The sequence below is a fragment of the Vicia villosa genome, linkage group LG6 (assembly GCF_029867415.1).
Source record: "Vicia villosa cultivar HV-30 ecotype Madison, WI linkage group LG6, Vvil1.0, whole genome shotgun sequence".
Classification (NCBI taxonomy): domain Eukaryota; kingdom Viridiplantae; phylum Streptophyta; class Magnoliopsida; order Fabales; family Fabaceae; genus Vicia; species Vicia villosa.
This window is the reverse complement of record NC_081185.1, coordinates 45248959-45268616: the sequence shown is the minus strand read 5'-3', so window position 1 is coordinate 45268616 and position 19658 is coordinate 45248959. Positions and strand designations below refer to the sequence as shown.

Sequence of the window (19658 nt, the reverse complement as noted above, 5' to 3'; positions counted from 1 at the left end):
GCAGGAATGTAAATGACCAAAAGTAAATGAAACGCAGTAATATCGAAAGATACTTGAATAAAGGAAAATACACATGTATTTAAAGTGGTGTTTGTGTCATACGTACATTTCTCAGCGAACTCTTTCTCTTAACACTTGATACTTGAGCAATATGTGAGTGATTTGTACAAAATGAACACACGGAATCCTAACATTAAGACCCTTATTTATACTAGTTTCGACTCTAATGGTCCTACACTAATCTAATGACACGTTGCCCGCAGAAAATCCAGGGATGCCATCTGTCTTCGTGCGGTTACATAAACTACTTCGAAATTCAAATCATCCCGCCTGAATCTCCCTTCGACGCGTGGCAACATAATTGGAGTCGAGAATGCCACGAAACCACGCTAAGCTTCAGTACTTCGCATATTTCGCAAAAACGTCTAAGTCCCAAAGACTATTCTTTTCGAATTTAACTTCAGTGCTAACTATCTTTGTTCCAACTTAAACATCATTCTCGAAGCATGGCCATCAGTAGCCATTTTTATCTTCAAAGATGATCATCAGTAACCATCTTCCTTTGAATTCCAAATCTTCGAAGGACATTCTTCTCAAACGAAATCTTCAGCTAACAAATTGCCCCCAATAAATGCCTGTTTCGAAAATTAAGAGAAATAGGCGTTTCTTGTTATAATAAGATTTCGTTTTATAGTTCCGAGACTATTGATTGATGTAATACGGTGAACTGACTTTTATCGATCGAAAATGTCGCGGTTAAGCATGAGTTGCCACCGACTTTTATTTTATCCAAACAAATTCAGAAAGGCTAAAAGAAACAGAAAAAACCTTTTAAAGAAATCTAAGTTCGGGGGGTAATTTATGCAAAGGGAAGGTGTAAGGCACCCTTTGCATCCATGGTTTTCCATGGGCTCTTAATTGCTTTGCTTGCTCGTTTCCAGAAAATGTAGATGAAAGAGGAAAAATGGACTTTAACTCGTAAATGAGCGTAGCCAGTTTTTTTGAAGAATTTTGAGAAAGAATATAGAAAATAGAGCATGGCAAGGCAATTAGGGGCAATTACCTTAAACTCAGATGATAGGTCTCTTTTTAGCCTTTCAGAATGAAAGGGTCAGTCCTTGCCATAAGAGGGCAGGAAGCCTTTCGTTTGGAGGTAGAAGGGTCGTCGAATTATCATTCGCTCAAAGACTGACCCATGCCATAAAGAGGCAGGTAGTCTAAGGAGAAGGATCAGAATAGCCTTTTTCGTAGGCAGCCAGAAGATACCTCAGCCTTTTTGTAGGCAACTTCCGAGGGTCGAGGTCATATTGGTGTATCGAAGGCAGCATCATTAGGGACTTATGACCTTTATTTGTATCGAGGCAGCATGGCTGAGGTATCCTCGTATTCGAGGGACATGGCTATTCTGCAAAAAAACACAAGGCAACAAGCAACGAGGCAACAGAGAGGTTACCCCAAAAGTGTGCGTGGGTGCAACAATCACGTGATCATGTTCAGTTATGTTATCTTGTAAAATTACGTGATGCTAATTCAATTAATAAGTTGCACTCCCTAGAATTACTAACCACGCAGTTTAATATAAACAATAATAACGGGGAAGGGAAATTGTAACCAGCGGAGGAGAGGGAAATTGAAACCAGCGGGATATAATTAAAACAAAGGGTTTAACACAAGTAATAATTGAGGACAGGGTTTAGGGTTACCGATACGCGTAGCTTTGCCAATGTGACAAACCCTGAAAATTGGAAACGAAAGAATAAACAAAGAAGGGTGAGTGCATTATCGGTTCGGAGGCAAACGAGGTTAACCCTAAAAATAAAAGGATAAAGAGTTTAAAAATAATTAAATAAACAAAGAAAAGCACTTAGCTTTGCATTTGATCTGATATGGTTGGCAGTCGGAGGAAACCTCGGGATTAACCCTGAAAAATTGGCAAAGGCGGAAAAATAGATGGAGTGAATGTATGCACAGTTCAAAAATATAAGGGCAAACCCTAAAATCAAAAGGAAACAAAATAGACTTTTAAATACTTAGCTTTTTGAAGGGCGTGGCGCGTGGTCGGAGGATTTTGTTTAACCCTGAAAATTTGGCACGAAGAAGAGAAAGGGAAATGCCAACCCTAACAATAAACCCCTAAGGTTTATTAAGAAAACTTGTTGTGACCTGAATGCTATAATCAGGTGTGGTCGAATCTTTAAGGTTCACCATGGAACTGCAGGCTCTGAAGCGTTGGATCAATCCATGCATGCACAAGCTATGCATGTCTGCAAAACAGTCCAATGCTCACGATGGTAAGCAAAAAAAGTGGTAGGAATGATATATGAGAAAATAACAAAAATTATAAACAATTATCGATAAAAAAAACAAACAAGAAAAATTTAAATTAGGACTAAATCAAATTCTAAAAAGAAAATAAAAGTTTAATAAAAAAAGCTAATCAAAAAATTGTTTTTGTGTTTTTATATGGGAAAATAAAATCTAACTAAATATTTTTGTATTTTTGTTATAAACTAAATTCTAAACAAAACTAATTAAATTATAATAATATATTTTTTGGACGAAAAGAAAATTAATGATAATTTTTTAGATAGAGCAGCATGTGATGCGTTGCTATCTGGTACCTTTGGAAACCAAAGTTAATTTTTTATTTTATAAATTAAAAACAACATCTAATCAGAATTTGACAAGTGGCATTTTAAAGAAAACATAAAAAATAAAAATAAAATAAAAGGGCACCGCAAAGAAGATTGAAACATGGGGAGCCGCCCCCTTATGCCATGTATTATTTTTGTTTAGAATTTTTAGGAAAAAATTAAAACATACAAAATTTGACTTTTCAAACCTCTAATGACCCTGTATGCATTAACAGGTGGTATTTTGAAAAAAGGCAAGCACAAAGCACAACAACTTATAAACATGAAAAGAACCAACTTTCTTCTCTTCTCAACCAAACAATCATTCATCTTTTTAAACTCAATTTCTTCTCCATATTAAACAAGCTTCAAGACAGAACAAATATTCACCGCGCGACCCATGAAATTAAATAAAAAAGGAGCAAATAAAGCTTACAAGTGACGGATTTGAAGATAGATCCGACGGGATGTCGTCGACGGCGGCTGAAGCGGCGGAAGAGATGGAACGCATACGTTTGATGCAGATCGACGAAGCGGATCGGGTATCGTCGGAGGTGCTTCCGATGGCTGGGCTTCACCGCGATTTGACGGTGGCTGAGAGTGGTGGATCCCGGCGGAAACGGTGTTTCGCGGCCGTGCGGTTGCTGGAGTTTCGCCGAAGGTTCTCAGTTGTGAACAACTTTCTTCATCATCATCGGTTCTACTGTGTAGTTGGCTGCAAAAAAAACCTTGATGCAAATCGTTAGAATATGTAAGGATTTGTAGTAATTAGTATGGATTTTGTGTAGTTTGAATACATGAGAGATGACTAAAAATATGAGCAAAAAACAAAAATGGTATGAGTAACAAAGTGTGAAAAATTTTGTTAATTGTTAATCTTGGTATTTACAGTGTAAAAAATTATATGTGAGTGTATAGTGTAAAAATATTAGAATGATGGTGTGCTGAACAAAAGGGTCCAAGCTTTGCACATGAATATCAGTGACGTGAAAATAAGGATTCAATTGGTGGTATGAGGATGAAAGTATAAGGGTTTGTTGTGTATGTACAGTGGTGAAATTGTACGTGAATCCCGTGAAAGTCAGGGTCTTGTTCCTATTTATAATATACAAAATTAGGTTAAATTTAATGGACCATAATTAATTAAAAAATAACCAAAAGCCCAAAAAAAAGAATTATCTTAAACGAGTTTTTATGATTATATTTAACAAATAAAAAAAACTATCCTAAAATGTAAAAAATGTGTAGAATTTAAAATCTTTTTATTATTATTATTTTTTTGGAAAAAGTAAAAAAACTATGAAAATTAATTTCAAATAATAAAGAACAATTTTTTTGTGATTTTAAGAAAAAGTCATTTAAAACGGAAATTAAGTTAGTAACAAAAAAATAATAATAAAGAAAACTGTTAGTAGTGAGACTCGAACACGGGATCTCGCGCTATTGTACCTTTCACGCTCAAATTCTTACCAAGTGCGTCAATTCATTTATTCTAAATAAAATGACGTTTGTAAAAATATGAGGGCAAATTTTGGGGTATGACAATTGACGTCATAATCATTTATGACTCTGTTTCCAAAACGTCTTGTCTTTTCCAAAGATGTCTACTCATAACTTACATTCCCAGGTTCTGGTCTTACTTCATGATCATTACTCCTATATACTAGGAGTAAAGCTAATACCTATTCGACCGCCGTTGGATTAAATCAACGCCTGCCGCGTGTCTCTTGGCTTTTACCCAAAAGATTTGAAAGGGTTTCCGTTAAACCTTTAAATACCTGAACTCATACTCTCATATAACTTTCACCTCTATTTCCTCATTCTTTCCACAAAAAAGAACGTTTCTGGTTCCGTTCAAACCCATTTCCCAAATCAAACTTACTCATGGCGTCTTCCTCAAACGTTCTTCAACCCGCTTTGAAAATTCAGAAATCTACACAGATGGGGGATCAAGAATACATACCAAACCCAAATACTGCAGAAGTGCACGCCATTTATGCTTCTCAGGTAATCATTCCCTTTGAACTTTCTGGAAAAACTCATGCCTTCATGGGTCCTTTACCAGGAGAAACTAACTCTTCTCTGAATAAATTCTTTCATGCTTATTATAAAACTAGGCCTTTAGTTAGTAAGAACAAAATAGATGAAGATGGCCGTCCTATCTTAGCAGATCCTGATGGTGCAGAAGACACTTCGACCGTAACCCCTTCAGCCCTAGAGAAAATTAGGTTAAACTATGTAACTAATTTTGTGAAAGTTTTTAGGTCAATTCCCTTAGCAAAAGACCCTGAACTGTACTATGCCTGGCTAACAAGAGTAGAGAACCAAAAGGCCTCTTTGTGGAAACAACTGGGAATTTATGACTTAATCCAATTATCCAAAACAGGTTTAGAATACAACCAAACCATGTTAGTAGCATCAGTTCATTTCTGGGACGCTTCCCATAACACTTTCCATCTTCCGTGTGGAATGGTCACCCCCACTCTTTTCGACATAGCTGCTATCATGGGGCTTCGACCAACCGGAGAGACCTTTGACCCCAATGTCATGGACACCGATACCATTAACTTTAGCGAAGCAACAGTTACTTATACTGCGTTCATTCAACAAATATCATGACGAAAATAATGAGGTAGTCTCAAACGAAGAGCATATTGCTTTCTTAGCTTTATGGCTCTCGAGGTGTGTTTTCTGTTCTAGGTCCATACAGGTAGCAAAGAGGTATCTTTGTATGGCCAATCAATTACATGCTGGGACACAACTAAACCTGAGCCAATTAATTCTAGGGTTTCTCTATGAGAATCTAGGTGAAGCAACAGACCTCATTAAGAGTTATGAATCAGGATCTCTGCTCTTTTTTGGTCCTTTCTGGTTTCTGTAACTGTGGCTTAATGCTACTTTCGAAGCTCACCTCCCATTTCGAGGTACTGTCAACGAAGAAGATCCAAACATCAAAAATCGAGCTGTAGAAGGAACCAGGTTGGCTTTGCTAACTCCTAAAGAAGAAACTGGGAAGCTTCGTGAACACTTTTTAGCATATGTCAATGTTTGCTCAGTGTTATCAATTTAGCCCTTCAATGGCTCCATTCGTACAAAGGACAGTGGGTCCTGAATGGTTCACTCGAAGGTTTCTAGCGATGTCCCCAGATCAACAGACTGAATTCGTGATTATTTGGGAAGCTTTTCTTACCCCAAGGCTATTCTATCACCGTCTTCGACCCTCCAAAGGCCAATGTGTTCTTCTCTGCTACCAACCAAATCTGGTATCGAGACAATTTGGATTGGTTCAAATAAAACCCAAATGCCTGTATGAGAAAAGGAACCATATGTGTCTACATACTTTGTATCTAGCTGAAGATGAGTGTGAATCAAAAATCGCCAGATACACTGGTGTTACCAATCTCTCTCCTATTCCTTTCGAACCTGCCTTTTATTATACTCCAGATTTCCAACAATGGTGGACAGATTACTACACCATGCAAATCTTCGATGCTGAGAGCCTTACTCAAGAACTAACTGGAGCTTTTGCTGATGTGCAGGAACACTTTCGCAAAGGTACTTCAACCCATATTAAAGAAATACAAGCCTTTCAAAAATTCTTTGAGACTATCTACAGGCCTGATGATCTTAGTCGGACCGTTCGTGAAGCTGCAGTTATTTTACGCGAAAAGTTCTCTGCTAAACTGGATAAGTTGAAACTGCCCTCGTCTGTTCGACCAGAACTGCGTTATGAAGTGGCTTTCAAACTTAATCCTCCAAAATTCCCTCCACTGCCAAGTGCTGATTTTGGTGTGGCTTTAAGTCCTCCTTTCCAAGACTGGTTCGTGTGTGGGAACGCTTTTAAAATTCTTCAGGAAAGCACTAAAAAGCACGCTGAACGAGTGGTCCCGACTAACTGGAGCTTTTGCTGATGTGCAGGAAAACTTTCGCAAAGGTACTTCAACCCATATTAAAGAAATACAAGCCTTTCAAAAATTCTTTGAGACTATCTACAGGCCTGATGATCTTAGTCAGACCGTTCGTGAAGCTGCAGTTATTTTACGCGAAAAGTTCTCTGCTAAACTGGATAAGTTGAAACTGCCCTCGTCTGTTCGACCAGAACTGCGTTATGAAGTGGCTTTCAAACTTAATCCTCCAAAATTCCCTCCACTGCCAAGTGCTGATTTTGGTGTGGCTTTAAGCCCTCCTTTCCCAGACTGGTTCGTGTGTGGGAACGCTTTTAAAATTCTTCAGGAAAGCACTAAAAAGCGCGCTGAACGAGTGGTCCCGACTAAGCATACCCTGGATACTTTCAAAGGACATCTTCATATAGATCTTGAACATGTTCGTGTCTTGACTCCAATACCTGAAGGTTTGGGTTTAGACAACTTTCGACTAACTTTTCTTTCTTTTGGCTGAAATACTGATTGCAGTTTCAACTACAGTCGTTGCTCGAAAGAGAAAGATCAAAGAAGCCGCTGTACAAAAGGATTCTGGAGTTTCGAAGAGCAACAAGACAAGTAGGAGTGATTCTACCACGACCGGCAAGAAACCCACGGTATATAAGCATTTTATATTCCAATTGGTATATTTCTGTGGATAGTACTTACTTTGCTCAATTCATATTCTTCAGACTTCGAAACCTCCGGTACATTCGAAGCGAAAAGATTCTCAAACAGTTGTTTCAGACGATGAAGACAAATCTCCTCCTCGCACCAGGCAAGGACATAAGAAAAGACAGAAGACTGTCACTCCTTCAGGCAAAGAAAAGGGGTCTGGTTCTTCGAAGATTACTTCACCGGCTGATAAGGTATCTTCCGAAGAATCACCTTTAAAGGGTGGTAGTAATGCTCTTGTTGTAGAGAGCCACAACTCGAGTCCAGATAACATTCCAACCAAGGTATTTGGATTACACAACATAATCATATCTATAAATTTTAACTTAAATAATTAAGTTAACATTTTACCTTATGGTTGTAGGACGATGCTGGCACAGCCACTTCTGATCTCAAAGCCTTCAACCTTACCATCGACCTTGATAATCTCCAAGGTAAGTACATGTTCTTTCTTATGACAAACAGATTTCTTGCAATCTTCTCATCATAATGTGTTCTAATTACTCAATGCAGACAAATCTCATGTGCTTTCGCCAGTTGTCGGAGATGCTCAGCCCTTAGCGACCATTATTCCTAATATGCTAGTTGAAGAAAGCCATTCAACTGATGATTCTCCTCCTACCCACAAAAGCGAAAATATAGGGGCAGATCGTCAATGTTCAGGTAGTAACAATGCAGCTGAACACCCAACTGGAAGTGAGGATACTGTATCTGAACGAGATGCTATAGAGGAAACTTCCAAACTAGCCACAGCTGGCCCTCATGAAACGTCAACCTTTGGGACCATAGTTTCTCCTGAAACCACTTCGACGCCTGCCCCAGCAAAGCCTACCCCTTCAGAGTTGGAGCAACTCAAACAGACTGATCCTCTCAGCTTCCTCAAGGCCATGATGAATATTGATAATATTTCGCCCTCTGAGCTCGAAACTTCTCCAGCTGTCCAGACAAAATCTGGTGATAAAGAGGACACTTCTGATCTTCTTCATCAAATAAAGGAAAAGTTCTTCGAAACCAACCTTGTCGAAGCTCTTAACAAGAATCCTACCAAATGTCATAGCTTGAACCAACTTTTGAAGAAGGTAGATCTATTTCTGGTCTCAAAAGAAGTCTCAGAGGTGATTGTACTGCTGAGTTCTCTAATCGAACAACTTCAGTCTGACATTCTTCGAAAGCAAAATGTTGATGAACAACTTACTGCGAAGATGGCTTCTCATAATTCTTCATGGAAAGCTGCTACTGATGCAACCAAGAAGGGTGACGCCCTTAAGCTTAAACGTTTGAAGAATCAGGAAGCATATGACGAATGTGAGAAGAATATCAAATCCTGGAAACAGGAAATTAAAATGCTCGAAGAGAAGATAAAGGAAGTTGAGTCTCATCAAGCAACAATTCAGCAGACCAACCAGCAAGAATTAACTGAAGTGGCGCAGTCAGGGATCCAACACTTCGAGGCTGCACAGAAACTAGTGCCAGAAATTGAAGAATTAAAGAGACAACGGGCATTGCTTGATCTTCGTATGTCTTCGAGGGAAATTCAGTATTCGAAGATAAAAGATAATCTTCCTAGGGATTTTAATTAGTTGCTTCGAATCTTGTAATCCCTTTTTGTAATGCGCATTGATTTTGTCTTGTAATCGAATTCCACCAGGAACATATATATGCGCAACTTTTGTTTGCCAATTTACACACTCTACTCCATTTTTCAATGATCATGAGTAACATTCTAGCCATTCTTCAAACCTTGCCAAAATATATTTTATTGTCACAGTAATCTTAATGAATGCAAGCACGTGACCTGACTATCCTTCGCACTCCTTTTAGTCTAGACTTGACGTTTCTACTCCCTTAGCCGTAACCATCATTAAGTGATGACGTCACTTTCTTCAAAACGTCTCTTTAAGACGTACGTGCACCAGTTTTTCATGATTACATATCAACTTCCCAAGGCGGGAAACGGCGGAAGCCATAACTTCTCTTTGGAATACTAAACGCAGTCTAATCAATCATTAAAATTGAACCGTCCCTTTATTGCCCCAGGTCTATATAAAGGATTAACATTACACTTCTTCCTTCACACTTGCTTCAAACTTTTGCTCCGGACTTTGTTTCTCTTCTTCCGTTTTCTCAAAACACAGAGTTTAAAAGAAAAACCCTTTTCAAACTTTTTCTTCTCCACATGGTGCAACCTCTTACCTATAATAACATTAGAGCTTGCATAAAAAAGGAGTTCAAACTCTCTGAAGAGGAGTTTGATGAACACTTCATAAGCATTAGTGCTCTTTTTGCCAATCAAGAACTCGATTTCTATTATGAAATCTTAGAGGGACCTGTTTATCCCAACATGCTAGCAGATTTCTGGATGTTTGCGTCTCTACGCAGAGATCCGGAGGGCAGAACTACTATAGTTTCTGAGGTTCGACATGCCCACATCAGAATCACTCCTTCCACCATCTCTAACTTGATGAGATGTAACAACTCTGGTGAGACCTTTGATGACAACAGCTTCAACATGACGACTCATCTTCTGTTGAGGACTCTTATGGACAACGATCCTTACAGCGCCAAAGTCATCAGGGTTTGGCATCAACTGCTCGTGGGTAACTTTCATCCACGAAACCATGATCAAAACAGCATCATGGTGGAGGACTTGGAATTTATCCTCTGTGCCCTTCGTGGGAAGAAAATCAACTTCCTCTTAATGATTTTCAAAGGGCTTGTCGAAGCAGTTTCTATGGCTGCTGCTCGTCAAGGGGCTGTAACGTGTCTTCCATATGGAAGGCTCTTGTCTTACATATTCCTCAAAAAGGCAATAGTAAGGAGGATGCGAAACTCTGGCTCCATGGACATGTTCGAGGCAGAGAGCTTGCCCCTGTTGCCCCTAGAAGGCTTAGACCAAATGATCAATTAGGAGGTGGTTTAGTTTAGGTTTTTATTTGTTTTAGTTTTTTGTAACCTTCAATGTTTTGGGAACCACCTTTTCTGTAATGAATGTACTTCTCTTAGTATTAATGGAAGATGTTTTGAAGTTTCTTCGTCTTCTTACTTTATTTGCTATGCCTGTTCGTTTGAACACAAAGCCATTTTGGTGTTAGTTCAACCATTTTGGCTTACGTAGTATACTTCAAATATCTACGTTTTTGTAATCTTTACTTCGTGCATGCTTGGTTTGTATCTCTTCAGATACTTCCCGTTTACTCTTAGGATCCTGCGATCTTCTGCTAACTCTTCTATCTCGTAAGCGTTATTCGAAAATACTTTCAAGATTCGAAAGGGTCCCTCCTAGTGTGGGGACCATTTACCAAGTGCTTGATTCTTTCGATCTATAGGTAAAATAACTTTCCAAACTAAGTCATTATTGATAAAAGTTTTACCTTTCACCTTTTTGTTGTATGCTCTGGACACTCTTTCTTTTTGTCTTTTTATCATCTCCAATGCTCGAAGTCTGTCTTCGTCCAGGTCTACTAATTCATTCACATCAACTCCCAATACATGTTAGAAGGGATTTCTGCTTGTCTTTGTATCCGAACTGACTGCAAATATATCTCAACTGGGAGTACTGCGTCATGTCCAAATGTTAATTAGAAAGGCGTAGTGTTTGTAGCTTCTTTTGGAGATGTTCGACAAGCCCAAAGCGCTTAGTCCAGGGTTTTGTGCCAATTCTTAGGCTTTTTTCCCACATGTTTCTTTATGAGACCAATTATTATCTTATTCGCTGCTTCGACTTGTCCATTTGCCTGAGCATAGTAAGGTGTAGAAGTAAGCAACTTAAAACCCATTTCTTGGGCGAAGTCTTGCATCTTTCGCCCAGTGAACACTGATCCTTGATCTGTAGTTATACTTTCTGGGATTCCAAATCTGTATATGATGTGTTTTTGAATAAACTCAATCACAGCCTCTTGGTCCACATTCGCCAGTGGTATCGCTTTGACCCATTTTGTGAAGTAGTCTATTCCTACTAGTATGTATCTTTGACCCTTAGAGGATTTAGGGTGAATCTCTCCAATTAAGTCTAGTGCCCAACCTCTGAAAGGCCATGGTTTTATTATTGGACTTAACTCATTTGCTGGAGCGTGTTGAATACCTGCATGTTCTTGACATTCTTGACACCCTTTTGCAAATTCTATGCAGTCTTTTAACATAGAAGGCCAATACATTCCATATCGAAACAGAAGCCATTTCATTTTGTGCCCCGTTTGATGTGCACCACACGCTCCACTGTGTACATTTGAGAGAGCCAAATATGCTTCTGCTTCTCCCAGACATTTAAATAAGACTCCTTCAGGAGTTTTCTTGAACAATTCGTTCCCCATCAGGAAATATGACAAGGCTCTATACTTCACCTTTCTATCCGTGTCTGTCGAAGGATCTTTTAGATAGTTCACAATTGGACTCCTCCAATCTGTGTCTGCCACAGAGTCTATATTTAATACTTCAAATTCTCCTTTGCTGGCGAAACCTAATTGTGAATTCTCCAAGTCACTTGGGGAAAGCTTGGTAGCCATTGCTCTTCCTCTTACTTCGATCAGTTCCTCTAATTTCTCTTTTGATACCCTATATCCTGAGGCTAATTGTGCCAGATCATTGGCTTCTTGATTCTTGGTCCTCGAGACGTGACTTAGCTCCACATATTCGAATTTTTTAAGCAACCTATTTGCTATAACAAAGTACATGATCAAGTTTTCTTTGATGCATTTATATTCCTTCGTCAGTAGCTTAATCACTAATTCGGAGTCTCCTTTAATTTCGACTCTGGTTGCCCCCAATTCTAACAAAGCTTCAAGTCCAGCAATCAGTGCTTCATATTCAGCTTCGTTATTGGAGCATAAGGGACCTTCAATCTTGTACTTGAGCTTTGTTGGAATTCCATCAGGAGAAATTATTAGCATTCCAACACCAGTTCCCTCTCTATGAGTCGAACCATCGAAGTATAGCTTCCAAGGCTTCAATTCTACATATTGTTGAGGGTTCTCAACCACTGCATGGTCGACAATGAAATCTGATACAATCTGACCTTTCATTGCCTTAAGAGGTTGAAATATCAGTGAGTACTCAGTAAGGGCTAAAGCCCATTTGCCAATTCGACTATGCAATATTGGTTTTGATAGCATATGTTTGATAACATCACAATGAGACGAAACATAAACATCAACTGGCTTTATATAATACTTAAGTTTGATACAAGAGAAATATAAACAAAGGCAGAGTTTTTCTATTGCGCTATACCTAGTCTCTGCATCATTGAGTACTCTACTTAAATAATAAATGGCTCTTTCGATGCCATTTTCATCTTCTTGCGCTAACATGCTGCCTATTGTATTATCTGAAGCTGAAATATACAGGCGCATGTGCTTCTTCCCATTTGGGGGAGACAAGATTGGTGGATGGATCAAGTATTGCTTGATTTTATCAAAAGCTTCTTGATGTTCAGCATGCCATTCGAACTTTCCTTGCTTGAGTCGAAGTAGAGGGGAGAAAGCTTACGTGCGTCCACTCAAATTAGATATAAACCTTCTCAAGAAGTTTATCTTCCCCAGTAAAGACTGCAATTCTCTCTTCGTGGATGGAGGCTTAGTTTCCGTAATAGCCTTCGTTTTATTCTGGTTAATTTCTATTCCCTTTTTATGGACTACGAAGCCCAGGAAATCTCCAGCCTGCACAAAGAAAGCACATTTGAGGGGATTTATCTTTAAGCCATGTTTTCTCATTCTTTTGAATGATTGGCTTAGATGATCAAGATGATCGTAATCCGAAACAGATTTCACAACGATGTCATCTATGTATACTTGCATGAATGTTTCTATAAAATCATGGAATATAGAGTTCATTGCTCTTTGATAGGCTGCCCCAGCATTCTTTAAACCAAAAGGCATTACAACCCACTCATAGGTGCCTATTGCCCCTGGGCAACGAAAAGCTGTTTTAGACACATCTTCTTCTGCAATGAAAATTTGATTATATCCAGAATACCTATCCAACATACTTAGGTATTCAAAGCCCGCGGCTGAATCTACTAGCATTTCTGCCACAGGCATAGGATATTCATCCTTAGGAGTCACTGCATTCAGATCACGAAAATCTATGCATACTCTTAATGAACCATTCTTTTTTATAACAGGCACAATATTGGCAATCCATTCAACATACCTTGTGGTTCGGATGAATTTGCAACGTAGAAGCCTTTTGACCTCTGCTTTAATCTTTGAATGAATCTCTGGCGCGAACCTTCTAGGAGTCTGCTTTATGGGCTTCTTCCCTTCCTTTATTGGTAACTTTAGTTCGACCAGGTCTCTCCCTAAACCAGGCATCTCGTCATAGTCCCAAGCGAAACAGTCTTTGTTTTCTTTTAACAATTTGATGACTTTTGATTTCAACGCTGGGTCTAATTTTGCATTGACGTATGTTATCCTCTTTCGATCCACGTCTCCAAGATTTACTTCCTCGAGTGGATCTTGGGCTAACATTTTTATGTTTGATGCCATTGGGTCCTTCTCGAATCCCAAGGGTTCTTCGTCGTAGATTGCGTCTAATCTTTGACTCGAATCTTCTCCTGAGATTTCTTCGACTCGAACTGAATCTTCATGGGGTTGAGGGATCATGTGTATCCCAGAATCTGTCATTTCTTCCTTTCTTGGAACTGGATTAACCACCATATTTGATAATTCGGTTTCAAGAGCCGTCTTTCTTTTGTTCTCGGCTATATAAGCCGAAATCTTTTCGAAGAATGAAGACTCAGACATCATCAACATCATCATCCCAGCCTGTTGGCCGTATTGTTGGATCATGCTCTATTGGTGCGGTATCTTCTGGGCCGTCCATTATTTCTCTATTCCACTGAAATCCATTTGGGTGCAAAGATAAGTAATACAATGCATTCTTGTTTGGGGTATATATATCTTCCGCAGCATGGCAAGGCCCTATGTTTGCCAAATTCCTATCGAAGTTAGTTTTATTAACTTGATTAACTTCAGCCATGTAATAACTCTGATCCCCCTCAATATTCTCTACTATGCCATCTTCTCTCCAAATGGTTAGCCTTTGATGCATTGTCGAAAGCACAGCAGCAACTCCATGGATCCATTCCCTTCCGAGCAAGAGGTTATAATTTTCTTTTGCTGGTATGACTATAAACATAGTTGGCCTGGTAACTGAACCCACCGTTAAATCACTTGGACAACTCCCAAGGTTTGCCCTATTTTGCCTTCGTAGTTAGACAAAACCATGTTATGTGGCCTTATATCAGTATCAAACATACCAATTCTTTTCAGCATGTATTGGGGCATTAGGTTCACCACTGCCCCTCCATCTACCAGGACTTTGTTAATGCCAACATTTTCAATCTTAGCCCTTATGTAGAGTGGTTTCAAATGATTTCGCATACCTTCATCAGGCCTCTCGAAGAAAGCATTCTGCTCTTCAACTGCACCATTGTTCAGCACATAGTAACACACAGGTCTGTGTTTCGCCATCTCTTCGACGTCAGCCTCTTCACAGTCTTCAACTTCAGTTTCCTGATTAAACTCATGAGGGAGTACGGACACAACATTGCAGTTGAGATTTATAGATGATACCCCGTCAGAGTCAAACTCATTTGTCATTCTATCATCTTCTTTCCAAGGGCTAGAATGCATCTTTTCCTCTTCTTTCTCATTTTCAGAATCGAACAATTTGCGTTCTACTGGGGGTTTGCTTGACCTTGCCCCTTGTGTTGGGAATTGGTTGCTACTAGATTCTCCGATTTCCCTCGGTTTGTATTCTCTTTGAGCCTTCTTCATCCTCTGGTGTCTTCTCCATTGGGATCTGGACATAGGATTTTTGCCTTTGTAGTTCTCCAACCTGTACATCTCTCGATTTAAGGTTTGGAATTGTTTCCTATACGCCATTGCAGTCCTTCCCCCTTGGTCCCAACTTCGCCATTTGTTAGTCCTTGCACCAGCTTGCATCCATCTGTCCCTAGGTATGTCTGCAGGGACCTTGAATGTGACACTTCGAGTTCTAGGATGTGGACTGTCAGGTCTCTTCGATGGAGTCCATATATCGAAACCATACAGGTTAGGACGAAGTCCCTGAGTTTCTCTACCCATATAGCAATACACCCTTTCGAATGACAGTGCCTGCATTTCGTCATAAACTGCTCCACATCTGGGACATAGTGCAATTTTAGTGTTTTCCCTGTGGCATTTGACCAAGAAGCCCACCAAGCTTTCTTCCATCTTTGGGTATACCTTTAGCAAAGGATTTCCTCCTCTCCATGGCTGCTCCAATCTTTCTCGCAGGGCCCTTTCGAAGTTTGCCTGGACCCTTCGATTCAGCATGATCGAACATCTTGGACACATCCATTGTTTTCCGCCAGTCTTTTCATGGCAATTCCAGAGATAATCTTTTAGGGTCTCTCCTCTTGGCGGAATTTCAATATTTCCCTTTTGCCTTGTCAACCATTTTTCCAGTTCGTCTATTTCAGACAAAGGGCGTCGAACATTAACCATGTTAACAACTGCTGGGGGAACTTCAGAAATCTGAATTTGTTGAAGTTTCGCCCTAAGGTCCTCAGTGGCCTTGCTGGTTTCTTCTTTCAAAACCTCAATCATCTCTGTATTGGAGGATTCTTCAACATCAGTATTGAAGACTGTATTGTTATTTAGGCCTTCAGTAGCCTGCTTTCCAGTTGACATCTTTTCCGGTTCAGCAACTTCGACTTCAGACACCTCTACCATGTTGACATCAAGTGGTTCACACAGGTTAGTGTCAGCAATTTTCAAGGGGTTTGTGTCGACCTTCATGTGGCTTTTAGCCTTATCAGCAAATTTCAAACGTCCATCTTTGATAGCATTCTGAATTAGATCCCTGAAAAGAAAGCATTGTGAGGTTTTATGGCCTAAAAAACCATGATATTTACAAAAACCTCTCTTCTTCTGTTGTTCTAACGGAGGAATTTTAGAATTAGGAGGCACTATCATTTGGCCATCTTTCACTAGTAAATCAAATATTTCGTCACACTTAGTGACATCAAATGTATAAGTTTTCTTAGGAAATCTATCGCTCTTATCATTCTCTACTGGATTTTTTCCATTGGCAGGGTAAGTAATTTGCAAGCATAAGGTGGTGCTTCTTTTAATTCGGCTAGATCTATTTCGACCTCTTCTACACCGTATGAGTCTTCGAAAGATTCGCTGTCAACGTCTTCTGCTTCGACGTACGCTACCCTTTCTTTCTTGTAGCTCTTGTTTGCCCTAGCCTTTTCTGCTTTTAAGCGTTCGACCTGTCGAACCCTGTCTTCCAACTGGGCCATATCCCTTAGGTATTGAGTATCCAGTTTCTTTCGAATTGAATAATCTAAACCACCGGCAGCCATTTCGACTAGTTCATGCTCTGGGACGGTCGTGAAACATCTTGATTTTAACAAACGGAACCTGTTTAGGTACTCATCTATAGGTTCTGTGAACTTCCTCTTGATGCTAGCCAATTTTTTCAGACTTATCTTGGTTTGACCCATGTAGAATTGTTCATGGAATAATCTTTCCAAGTGTGCCCAAGCATCTATCGAATTTGGGGGTAAGGTAGTAAACCAAACAAAAGAATTTTTTGTCAGCGCACTAGGGAAGTATTTAATCCTTAAATCCTCATTCCCCGCTAAATCTCCTGCTTCTGTCAAATATCTGGCAATATGTTCCTCCGTTGATTCACTAGTGTCCCCTGAAAACTTCGTGAATTTGGGTACTTTGGTCCCTCTTGGTAATTCTGTATGCATAATATAATCCGCTATGGGGGATGTATAATTTGGACGTCGAAGTCCAGTACTGAGGCCATTATTGGCCATAACTCTCTCTATCATGGCAGTTAGGTTATTTTCTGTAGCCAGGTTTTCTCTTCTGACTCTCTGAACTACTTCATCCGGGTGTTCGTTCCTACCTACTGAAGGATAGAAAAACACTTAGAAAGGGGGGGTTTGAATAAGTGTTGTTTCAAAAACTCGTAAGATAAAAATAATTTGCACAAGTATTTTTATCCTAGTTCGTTGTTAACTAAACTACTCCAGTCCACCCTATACAAGGTGATTTACCTCAACTGAGGATTTAATCCACTAATCACACGAGATTACAATGGTTTTCCACTTAGACAACTTCTAAGTCTTCTAGAGTCTTCTGATCACAACCTGATCACTCTAGGAACAAATGCTTAGACACAAGCTAAGACTTTCTTAGAGTATCCTGACCACCACGTGATCACTCTAATTACAACTGCTTAGACACAAGCTAAGACTTCCTAGAGTATCCTGATTAACACTTGATCACTCTAGTTACTTACAAATTAATGTAATCAATTCTAAGAGTATTACAATTGCTTCTGAAAAGCTATAATCACAAACTGTGATATTTCTCTTACAGATTTAAGCTTAGACTCACTAAAGTATTACAACAGTAATGTAGTGAGGTTGAAGATGAAGTTTCTGAGCTTTGAGTTAAACAGCGTTTCAGCAAGTTAATATTCACAGAAATTGTTAAGAATTTTGGTAACCTTGCTTCTCATCAAAACTTCAATTATATAGGCGTTTGAGAAGATGACCGTTGGGAGCATTTAATGCTTTGCGTATTCCGTACAGCATTGCATTTAATGTTTCACTGTTTTGTCAACTACCTCGAGCCTTGCTTTTGCTGTGACTACTGACATTGCCTTTAATAGCTTCTAACGTTCCTTTTGTCAGTCAGTGTAGCCTGCCATCTAGTACTTGATTCTGATTTGTTCTTTGTAAATACTACGTTGAAAATCATCAGAGTACAAACAGCTTGGTGCAGAGCATCTTCTGATCTTCTGATCTTGATATGCTTCTGAGCGTGATTCCATGACTTCAGTGCTTCTGCTTCTGAACTCAAGTTCTTCTGATGCTTCTGATAGACCATGTTCTGATTCTGCATGACCATCTTCTGATGTCTTGCCAGACCATGTGCTGAAGTTGCATACTGAACCTTCTGAGTCAAAGCTTCTTAGCGCTGATTTGTGCATACTCTTTATATATTTCCTGAAAGGGAAATTGCATAGGATTAGAGTACCACATTATCTTGAGCAAAATTCTTATACATTGTTATCATCAAAACTAAGATTATTGATCAGAACAATTCTTGTTCTAACAATCTCCCCCTTTTTGATGATGACAAAAACATATATAAATGATATGAATTTGCAATCAGAAAAACAGACGGCAAAAGACAATTACACAGTTATAGCATAAGCATATAAACATAATGTGAATGTGTCTCCCCCTGAGATTAACAATCTCCCCCTGAGATGAATAATCTCCCCCTGAAATTAATACTAGAAGAATTTTATAAATAAAAGACTTCCCTGAGTATTTCAGTAGAGACGTTCACATATGCTTGAACTTCAGAACATTCACTGCTTCTGATTTCTGCTTCCATAGGACAGCTTCAGAACATTGAATTTCTTTAGATCCTCAGAACATTCACAACTTCTGATTCCTGCTTCCATCGGACAGCTTCAGAACTTGAATTTCTTTGATCCTCAGAACATTCACAGCTTCTGATTTCTGCTTCCATCAGACAGCTTCAGAGCTTGAATTTCTTCTTACATCACTTCATGCTAGATTGTATCAGAACATTGTTGAATGTACCAGAGCATCATCAGAGCATCTCTACATCCTGAAATGTTACAGAACAAAACTAAACGACAAAAGTCAGCATGAATGAATCAGAACATAAAATATGTTTCAGAACATATAATATGTATCAGAGCCATATAAGCCATATAAAATGTATCAGAACAAATAGACATAATGTTTCAGATCATATTCTATCATCAGAATATCTGAACATTCTTCCTTCTTGCTTCTGATTTTGAAGCTTCATAGCACTCAGCTTGCTTCAAGAATCCAAGAACTTGATTCATCTTGTTACTTATTGATCTTGAATCTTCAATTCCTGCAACAACACAACTTAGAAACATATGAAGCTTGCAGCTTCTGTTAGTAATGTGGGGGCTTTCTTCCCGGCAACTGCTAATATAAATCAAATCATTTATCACTATTTCTCCCCCTTTTTGTCATAACATCAAAAAGAATGTAAAAGATTCAGATGTAACCACAGGACAAATGGAAAGAGAAACAAATAGTCATTGATAAAATAAGCAGAAGTACAAGAGTTATGCAGAAAACAGATGCAACAAACAAACAGAAAACAACTAAGACACAAAGACTAAGACCCTAGCTTTGACAGAATCTTGGCTAGTGTCTCATGGATCCCATTGTTGCTCTCAGCCTGCCTTGCCATGAAGGCTCTGAACTCTGCATTGGTCTCATCTTGCCTATCCAGACGAGAAGCCAGGTCATTTTGATTCTTCTGCATGGCCTCCAAAGTCCGCACCAGATAGGAGGGTTCACCAGAAGAAGAAACTTCCAGACTTCTGTTGACTGGTATAGCAT

The 19658-nt window shown here is 39.2% G+C and overlaps 1 long non-coding RNA gene across 1 annotated transcript; it reads right to left on the bottom strand.

Annotated features, from left to right (window-relative positions):
* Positions 1 to 744: 744 nt before the first annotated feature.
* Positions 745 to 3725, bottom strand: LOC131609140 (uncharacterized). The gene is made up of 2 exons (XR_009285952.1): positions 3070 to 3725; positions 745 to 2264 (listed from the first exon to the last, which is right to left on the bottom strand). It is a non-coding gene; the product is annotated as an uncharacterized LOC131609140 (long non-coding RNA).
* Between the last annotated feature and the right edge of the window lie 15933 nt (positions 3726 to 19658).